Source organism: Pinus tabuliformis, chromosome 5_2, assembly GCF_031772625.1.
Source record: "Pinus tabuliformis cultivar Carrire ecotype Pingquan chromosome 5_2, CPIR1, whole genome shotgun sequence".
Taxonomy (NCBI): Eukaryota; Viridiplantae; Streptophyta; class Pinopsida; order Pinales; family Pinaceae; genus Pinus; species Pinus tabuliformis.
Genome location: NC_142306.1, coordinates 285529307 through 285537289, shown reverse-complemented (window position 1 = coordinate 285537289; position 7983 = coordinate 285529307). Strand labels below are relative to the sequence as shown.

General features: G+C 40.6%; 1 pseudogene; it reads left to right on the top strand.

Moving 5' to 3' along the window:
- Positions 1–787: 787 nt before the first annotated feature.
- Positions 788–1833, top strand: LOC149158648 (GEM-like protein 5; annotated as a pseudogene).
- The last annotated feature ends 6150 nt before the right edge of the window (positions 1834–7983 follow it).

Sequence of the window (7983 nt, the reverse complement as noted above, 5' to 3'; positions counted from 1 at the left end):
AGTGTCCCCTGAATTCAACTTTTCCACCACCAGATACTTCCCCTGGCACAGATTTGTCAAATATTTATGTACAGTAACCATTTTTTATCCAGCAAATGTCTCTACTTCTCCGCCAGAAATAGTAGAGCCCTCTGTTTTTCTTTCTAAATTTCCAGTCGACAACACAGTCTTGCATGCCGATTTCCCGTTTCTTCGTTCCCTTTTCGACCAAAAAGATCCCTGCTCAAACAATGCCAAGGCTCTATCCCCGTTTCCTTGCAAGATACAAACCTACAACGTCCAGAACCATTCGAGTTATTTGTTAACGACTAAGAAAGGACACCGAGGTGCCCCCAACTGTATTCTCGTCCTTGCCACCAAAGCAGCATATACCCAGTTGGAAAAGACACGGGTGCCACCAAAGCAGCATATACCGAGTTGGAAAAGACACGGGTGCCACCAAAGCAACATATACCGAGTTGGAAAAGACACGGGTGGGGCTAACATGTAATGAATTTTAGCGACTTTCCAAGATATATGTGTGTAATCGTGGTTGTGCTAGGTTAAGACCGCATGTTTTCCACTTGTCTAAACATGCAATCATTTGAAGGTGTCTTTGAAACGACGATTAAGCAAACTCTACTACGCTTTGCACATTGAGATCACAACGTAACTATGCTCTGCCTACAGAGGATAGGTAGCCAAAATCAAGGGAATCAGAGCTGTGAAATAGGTAGCCAAAATCAAGGGGATCAGAGCTATGAAAGCGCATGGGAGTCGAGGCAACCCATGAGCAGTAACTTTCGAAATGACTAACAGAGTGGCACAACCGATCCTTTATACAAAGCTTGACACTGAGGAGGTCCGATTACCTTGGAGGTGTTGAATCAAGATTCAGGTACTTCAGAGAAGGATAGCAGAAGATGGGGCACCAAATTCATAGTCTATCCTTCGGCCCCTTCCCCCCATCCTCACAACCAAGACGCTGCAATGTGGACGGCCTCGAAAGAACATCTCATCCCCAGCTCATATATTGTGCATCCATCACTAGAAGACCATTCAAAGTGTGCGCTCGCAAAAAAAAATGTTTGATCGAACAAAGCATTCTCTATTTTTTTCTCATATCAGATTTGTCTGTGTGTAGCCCTAGTGGAGTCAGTGCAGCGCTGCTTCAACAAATGGACTGAGAAAGCCGAGAATTTGGCATCAGAGGTCTGGACCAATAGCAAGTATAAGTTCACCTTTATCGTATTGTTCTTGCCTGCCTGCTTGCATTTTGAATTAATGGATTTCTTTTAAATGTAGTGAAAACTGGAAACATGTTGGATGTGGCTTGGGGTAAGCTGACCTTGGGTGTCTACGCCCTAACGAAAGGAGGCTTTGAAGCTCTGTTTGGACAAACCTTTTCCATTTCTCTAGAGAAGAAGTTACAGAAAGCATATGCTTGTTATATGTCCACTTCCACTGACCCCGTTGCGGGAACTTTGTACATCTCCACTGTGAAGTTCACATTCTACAATATTCACCCTTTGTCGTTCGTTGCTCCCTCCGAAGAGGCATCCTAGAGTTACTACAGGGTGAGTGATGCCTACTTTACTTTATGGAATCATTTAGTGTAAAAATTGGGGGAAATTGAAATAGTGATAAAATTGAATGTAGGTTGGGATCCCATTGGCATATCTGATGATTGTGAATCCTTTTGTAAACAAAGACAATCTCGCTGAAAAGTATATTCAGATCGTGATAGTCCACTGTCACAAGTTCTGGTTCTTTGGATTCATTAACTATGAGAAATCTCTGAGAAATTTGTAGGAATCCATCCCGAATTCAGCCCGCTCAGCGTCCACCTCGTGAGCATCAACCATCGTCTCGAACCATCAACCGACCGCACAGCTGCCCACTAGTCTCATATCTTTGATGTCTAGAAACTGTGTTGCATGTACATGGTGCTCAGCGCCACTAGGTATCAGGTATGTCCAACCCACCCACCGCCACCTACCTGCCCAGGCCACGACACACCGCATCAACATGCATTCACTCACTACCACTAGGTACATGGTGCCCACCGCCACTAGGTATCAGGTATGTCGATCCCACCCACTGCCACCTGCCTGCCCAGGCCACGACACACCGCACCAACATGCCATTGCATTTACAGATGGCCGAAATAGCCCATTGAACTTTGCTAAGTTAGCGATAATGTCTCGCAAAGATTAGTTGTGAGGCTGCAGTGAACAACCCTGGTTTCTATCAAGACAGAAGAAATCTTGGAAGGTGCGAGAAAAAGCAACTGCCCAGTTCTCGCATAATAGGTTCGACCAATTTGGGTTCTTTTTTTTCTTCGCAGAGCACCTACAGTGTCCATTGAACCTGTCCAACTAGATCATGTATGTAATTAACTCGAGCTCAAAAATTCAAATTCAAGTTAATAGTATATTCAAATTCAAGTTAATAGTATCTTGTGATGCAAAAATTCAAATTCAATACTAGGATACAGAAATAGAGAAATTCATAACATTTTAACAATATATGTGGCTTGAATTTCCAGCGATGGCTTCAGAAGCACAACCAGCACAGAGGCTACGCTGCTACGCTACTTAAAGCAGCAAGGCCACACAGAGGCTATGCTACCTAAAGTAGCAAGGCCATACTACCATCGTTGGTATACCACCATCGTTGGTAGATTACCCCACCTCCCTTGGCTCTTTCACCATTCGGGCTCAGCTCCTCCAGCAAACAAAGTATTTTACTATGCCCTAGGCACAGGCCTATGGTGTTTTCACCAGACTGCAAATAGTGCCATCCTCTACCACCATCCTCCCCGTTGGCTGCATAGTATTCCAGGGTTGTCCCCGTGCGTTCTGTTAGGTGAACCGAGCCTGCTTCAGATTACCTTCCGGAAGGTAGCACCTTCTTGCAAATCGATGCCTCTACAAAAAAAGGAAAATCTAACACAAATATGGGAGTTTGAAAAGTTTTATGGGAGTTTGAAAAGTGAGTCGGTGAAGGCCACCGAACACACGAAATCTGCATGGCATGCAAGCAGCAGTGGGATGGGTGTGTAGGTGGCAATCGGAATAACAAGTATAATCATTGCTGTATTATAACTTTTGACATTTTAGCATTTAATACTATAGATTAATGTTAGCATTAGTCTGTTAGCATTGGTCAACACTATGAACATACGAGCAAAAAACACACATAAGATATGGTTAGCCTCGGGAAGAGGCCAAATAACATGGCAAAATTGTTTGCGCATAAAAACTCTATAAGTACTAGTATACACCCATAGACCGCTTCCCAGATGCTGGAAGTTGATGGCTGCCCTCTTCCGCCATGCCTGGACCTACTTGGTTGTTAATACCATGGACCTGACTTGCTCAGGAGCCGAATTAACCTGAATTGCAAAGCGACCCCATCTTTAAAAGGGTATGAGGCGTGAACGATTATCTCCAAGACACAGGTCACAACATTTTAAATTCTAATTTTCTGCAGAATGATCAACTTCCATTTATAAGATTACATAATTGTTGAAAGCATCAAAATTTCAAAACTGTAAATCAAAATTTCAAAACCGTAAACACAACATCTTAAATTTTTTTGGGGTTACTGGTACTTACTGAATTTTATAGCTCCATTAGCATTTAGTGTGGCTCCATCAGCTTATGCTTATGCATATTTTCCACTGAGTCTGGCCCCTTAATCAATTTGAGACTGTTCTCAACGAAACCAGCCTCATCATTTGACACTGCATACCCTGGACCTGACCTGCTCAGGAGCCGAATTAAGCTGAATCACGAAGCGGCCCCATCTTCAAAAGGGTATGAGGCGCGAACGATTATCTCCAAGACGCAGGTCTGGTCTGCTTCCAAGATGGAGGCCTGCTTCTTAAGGTGAAATTATTGACCAATATTTTTGACCTTCTACATGTAATATGTCTCATCTCATTTTTTCAGGATATTAATTCACAACATTTTGAATTCTAATTTTCTGCAGAATGATCAATTTCCATTTATAAGTTTACATAATTGTTGAAAGCGTCAAAATTTCAAAACTGTAAATCAAAATTTCAAAACCGTAAAGACAACATCTTAATTTTTTTTGGGGTTACTGGTACTTACTGAATTTTACAGCTCCATTAGCATTGAGTGCGGCTCTATCAGCTACTTCTGCATCCTCAAAAGTGATGTCAATGGTTGCTTCAACGAACTCCACTCCGTCATCATTTCAATTCCTCGCATATTTGGGGTGATATCATTCTATACAGTCTCCATGAAATTTGCCGAAGGCCTATTCTTCAACTGAAAGAAGTATCCATAAAACTGTCAGTCGAAAAATGCCCCTTTTCTTTTCTCAATTAGATCCATGTGGTCAACTGATATTATATGATGTGGGTATAATGTGAGTACGATGGTCTATGTAAAAGATCCATCACAATGCAAGGGTTTATCTATGTTAATATGTGTTTTAAAGCTACAGGTGAAATGCATGCAATCCACACCTCTGCATTTCATAAATACTCGTAAATAACTTCAACATAAGTAGAAAACATTTGAGGATCTATGTGGTCTTTGTCTATGTCTGTGTGCTTCGAACAGCATTGTGAATTGGAGCTTCCCTCCTGCTTTGCCTTTGAGGATTAAACAAATTATAAAAATAAGTTAAAATCATGCATAAAAATCTCTGCAAAAGTAATTTTTCCTGGAATAGGATTAGGAGGATCGCATTTCTGAACCAAACCTGGTCTTTTGCTATTGACAAGCAATCGGTAGCAGCAACATGAAGATTTGTGACATCATCTAAAACTGTGCGCCTTTTAGGCTGAGAACCACTTGCAAATATTATCAGGGTTTGAAGGCAAGAAATGCAGTTGGTGAAATTCCAGCTTACCAGTAATGGCGGTCACTGTAATTCCAGAGTGACTCCCCCTGAACTGAGCTATTCGAACGCAATAACACGTAATTGCAGTTACTCTGGCCTAGTGGGAAATGCATGCACTGCTACTGACACGTGAAATCCATCCAAAAGGCAATATTTGTGTGTTGGAGTGAACCCTTCGTACTGTAATACTTTTAGAGTCCTCGCATTTCCCGAGGTTTACGGTTCTCGCAATGCCTGAGGAGGGCACGAACTTATTTTATTGAATATAATGAACATGGACAGATCTTGCATACAAGAAGCATCGACTTATTCTTGTACAGATTCGTGTATATCGAGTGACACTTGGACAAGAAGATGGACAGATCTTCAGGTCACCTAGAAGCATCGAGTTATTTTTATTTCAAATTGTAATCGAGCTATTTCAAGTTACAATTTTTTCTTGTTAAAAGAATTGAAAACATGACACTTTCATGTATATTGGGTTATTCATTTCAAGTTACAATTTTTTCTTGTTAAAAGAATTGACCACAGGACACTTTCATGTATATTGGGTTATTCTTAAGATCTTATTGTATGCTGAACCATCGAGTTATTTTTATCTTAGATTATAAATTTTTCATATTAAAATTATTGACAACTGGACTCTTGTATACTGCAAAGCCAATCATTTTTATCTTAAATTATAAGACTAGTCCCTGATAACTGACTCTTGTATACTGGAAGAGTCAGTTTCTTTTATTTTAAATCACTAGACTGGTCTGGTAGTCGGGTGAGACGGTCACGTTTTTCTTGGGCCAAACTGTAACAGGCCATTTTATTTTTATGGAGGTTAAAAGGAAATCCTATATTCCCATGGGTAAGCAAAGCTAGATCAAATAACTAAGCTAGAAATTAAATTAAATAAAAATTAATAAAAAGGAAATCCGATATGGCCACAGAGAAGCAAAGCTAGATTAAACAACTGAGCTAGAAACTAAAAATAGAGAAACAAAGTTAGGTTAGATCAAATCCATAACCTTCTTCATGCAGGTGCAGGTGCATTCTCAGGCTGAACTTAATGCAGGGACGTGGTGATCAATTGGATACTTGATCCTGGAATATCCTCCAATTTCATTGGCCTCCTACTTTTCCTGGGAGGTCAGATTCCATTGCTCGTTCTAGTTGGAATGAATTATCAATAATTTTGAGGGTTGGATTTGATAGGAACAGAATCACGCTCTGTAGGATTTGAACCTATGGCATCAGGTATTGGAGACCTACATTCTACCGAACTGAACTAAGAGCGCTTTCTTTAATATTCAGAGATGAAAGAAAAATACCTTTTGTTGATACTCTTAGAGCAAAACACTTTCGCATCTGATACGATTCAACTATTTGATGTTCCCGTCGAATCGATATCAAATGATCTTTCATTCCTTTCTTTCCATAGAAAAGAAGGGAAAGGTAGGGATGACAGGATTCGAACCTGCGACATTTTGTACCCAAAACAAACACGCTACCAAGCTGCACTACATCCCTTCTAATCATTAGACAATTTTATTTTAATTTTATTTTATAGAATTCGAAATATGTTTCCCACATTTTTCCACCTTCATTTCTCTTCGGTCTCGTGAGTGAAAAGACTTTATACATGTAGGGTCTATTATCTAGAGTATCACTATTCATTATGGTGATGAAACATCTTTTTCCTTTTCTATAAATAGGACCACAGCTCGGATCACATTATATATATTCATCAGTTCCGAGTTTTCTCTAGGATTCATAACTATTGATACGGTTGAATCACTTACACATTATGATCAATAAGGAGAATTTACAATGCAATTTCTAAAGTCACTGGATTACAAGCGATCAATCACATCAAATTCAAATTTGATCTCCTTCCATACTTCACAAGCAGTAGCTAGTTCAAGACTCCATTTACAAGCTTCACGGATCACTTCATTACCTTCACGAGCAAGATCACGTCCTTCATTACGAGCTTGTACACAAGCTTCTAGAGCAACCCGATTAGCTACTGCACCAGGTGCATTTCCCCAAGGATATCCCAAAGTTCCCCCACCAAACTGTAGTACGGAATCATCGCCAAAGATCTCAGTCAGAGCAGGCATATGCCAAAAATGAATACCTCCTGAAGCTATGGGCATAACACCTGGCATAGATACCCAATCTTGAGTGAAGTAAATACCACGACTTCGATCTTTTTCGATAAAATCATCACGCAGTAGATCAACAAATCCTAAAGTTACGTCTCATTCCTCTTCAAGTTTACCTACTACAGTATCGGCGTGAATATGATCTCCACCGTACATACGCAATGCTTTAGCCAGTACCCGGAAATGCATACCATGATTTCATTGTCTGTCAATAACTGCATGCATCGCGCAGTGAATGTGAAGAAGTAGGCAATTGTCTCGGCAATAATGAGCCAAAGAAGTATTTGCAGTAAAACCTCCCGTCAGGTAGTCATGCATAACGATAGGAAGTCCCAATTCTCTTGCAAATACTACCCTTTTCATCATTTCTTCAAATGTACCTGCAGTAGCATTTAAATAATGTGCCTTAATTTCACCCGTCTCAGCCTGAGCCTTATTAATTACTTCCGCACAAAAGACAAAACGATCTCTCCAACACATGAATGGTTGGGAATTTATGTTCTCATCATCCTTAGTAAAATCAAGTCCACCACGGAGACATTCGTAAACTGCTCTACCATAGTTTTTGGTTGATAGACCCAATTTTGGTTTGATAGTACATCCCAATAAAGGACGACCATATTTGTTCAATTTATCTCTTTCAACTTGGATACCATGAGGTGTACCCTGAAAAGTTTTGGAATAAGAAGGGGGAATCTGCAAATCTTCCAAACGTAGAGCCCGTAGTGCCTTGAATCCAAATACATTACCTACAATGGAAGTGAACAAGTTAGTAACAGAACCTTCTTCGAAAAGGTCTAAGGGGTAAGCTACATAGGCAATAAATTGAGTCTCCTCTCCAAGAACGGGCTCGATGTCATAGCATCGCCCCTTGTAATGGTCGAGACTAGTAATTCCATCGGTCCAAACAGTGGTCCATGTACCGGTGGAAGATTCAGCAGCTACTGTTGCTCCCGCTTCTTCAGGT